The sequence below is a fragment of the Psammomys obesus genome, unplaced genomic scaffold, assembly GCF_907164565.1.
Source record: "Psammomys obesus unplaced genomic scaffold, mPsaObe1.curated_primary_1811, whole genome shotgun sequence".
NCBI lineage: Eukaryota > Metazoa > Chordata > Mammalia > Rodentia > Muridae > Psammomys > Psammomys obesus.
The window spans coordinates 33,981,216-33,983,052 of record NW_026592118.1 but is presented as its reverse complement, the minus strand read 5'-3'; the positions used below and the strand labels follow the sequence as shown (position 1 = coordinate 33,983,052).

The window sequence follows — 1,837 nt, the reverse complement described above, 5'->3', positions numbered from 1 at the left end:
GGGCACGGGCCGCTAGCCAGGGCCGCCCGCGGCCGCCCAGATCATCCCCCGGCGGCGGCGGCCGAGGCGGGCCCGGCGCGCGCTCCCGCCGCTCGCTCCCGCCGCTCGCTCCGCCCCCTCGGCGCCGCGCGGCCCGCCTACGGCGCAGCCGCCACCCAGGGGTCTCGGGGAGGCTGACGTCGCGGCCGCCGCACCAGCCCCAGGGAAGGGCGGGGCCTGGGCGGCGTGGGCGGGGACGCGGCGACGTGCGGATGCCGGGATTGGGCGCCGGGAGCTCGCCCCGCCCCCTTGTGCAGGGCGCTGGGAAGCCCCGACTTCCCCGGGCGCCCGGTGGAGGTTCAGCCCCCTTCTGGTGAAGCCGGGTGCTGCTGGAGCTTATTCTCTGGGGAAGCGGAAAGCGAAATTGGCAGGGGCTGCGAGTTAGAGAGAGGTGCCTTACGAACTGGTGTCTGCCGAACAAACCCTGACGCCGCGCTGATCTCTCACCCAACCTTTGTCCCCTCGTTATTTTCCCTTCATTTCCTCTCAGTAGTTCTCTGTCCTTAGGGACAAGAAATGTGGCGTAATGAAGTACGCAGAAGGGTGCCCTGTAACCAGACCTGTGCCTCAGAAGAAGAGAAAACCCAGAGAGTGGTAACGGAGAGCCTCTTGGAGGAATTCATGTGTGGCGCTTTACCTCTGCCCTGCCCCGGGCAAGTACTTAAGAGCTTCTCAAAACTGCCCTTTACGGGCAAAGGTTCTGTGAACCAGGAAGTTATCTTTCCCACAAAGGAAGTGGGCTGCCACCTGTTGAGGCAGCAGGGAGCGGAAGTAAGATCTAGAGACGACTGACCCCAACCATCATCATCCACAAAGCCAGGCCCGGAACTGAAAAGCTATGCATTGTTTGATAAATGCTCAATTTAGACGGTTCTCAGCACACCAGGACATAGCTAATAAAAGTGAGGGGTTGAATCAATAAGACGCTTAAACTGTGTCTGAGTCCATTTTCTGCCTCAGCCATGATTCTAGTCAAAAGATCAAGGAACTTTTCCAGGTAAGTGTCCTTCTCTGATCCATGGCCTTCCAACATTTTTGTTTGCAAGTCCTGAACTGAAGCAACAGGATATCAACGCTAGGAAACAGAAAACTTACAGGAAACCTAGCCAAATTCACTTTTATGGCAGTCTCTGAATAACCCATTCATTCATTAATCCATTAGTCACAAGAATGGATTGAGCCATTTGTGAGGGCATGATAATGGAGACTGAAGAGGACAAGCCACCTTCAAAAGAGGCTGGGATCTAGGTGCTGACCTATTCATTCACTTAGTAATTTGAATAAGTGACTGAACAGCATGTCTGAGAAGAACAATAAACAGTGAACGTTGGCTGCTGTTGTTAATTTGCCTGTAATTTAATTGGGTTCAGCGTTAGTACCATTTGCTAGAACAGACAGCACCAATAAATTAAAAAAAAATTTTTTTTTCAAAGGAAGTTTAAAACTTGAAGCAAAGTTTGTGATTTTAATTCAAAGGTCTCTCTCTCTATTTCTCTTTCTCTCTCTTTTAGATGAGAAAATTGAGGACAGAGTGATTACTAGTAGGGCTCAGGCCAGAAGAGAAGAGGAGAGTGGGTATCTTAATATCCAATTAAGTGCCTGTTCACTGGTCTATGGCCCTCCAACTTCTTTCTCTTCCAGGCACCCTTAACACCGTCTTTCTCTTTCCTCAACCCCTGCTCAGCTTTAACAGCCCCCAGCAGTTTTCCACAAAATGATTTTGCCAGTGGTAAAAGGAAAAGAGAACCATCTACAAATCAAAGTATTCTAAAAACAAAACAGACCTCAGGATTCTACA

General features: G+C 51.4%; 1 protein-coding gene across 1 annotated transcript in view; it reads right to left on the bottom strand.

The window, feature by feature from the left end:
* C1galt1 (core 1 synthase, glycoprotein-N-acetylgalactosamine 3-beta-galactosyltransferase 1) overlaps window positions 1-618 on the bottom strand; it is a 30,484-nt gene extending 29,866 nt beyond the window's left edge. The window contains exon 1 of the mRNA XM_055612925.1: window positions 600-618. The gene's annotated coding sequence lies outside the window, so the exon portion shown is untranslated. The remainder of the gene's footprint in view (window positions 1-599) is intronic.
* Window positions 619-1,837: the final 1,219 nt, after the last annotated feature.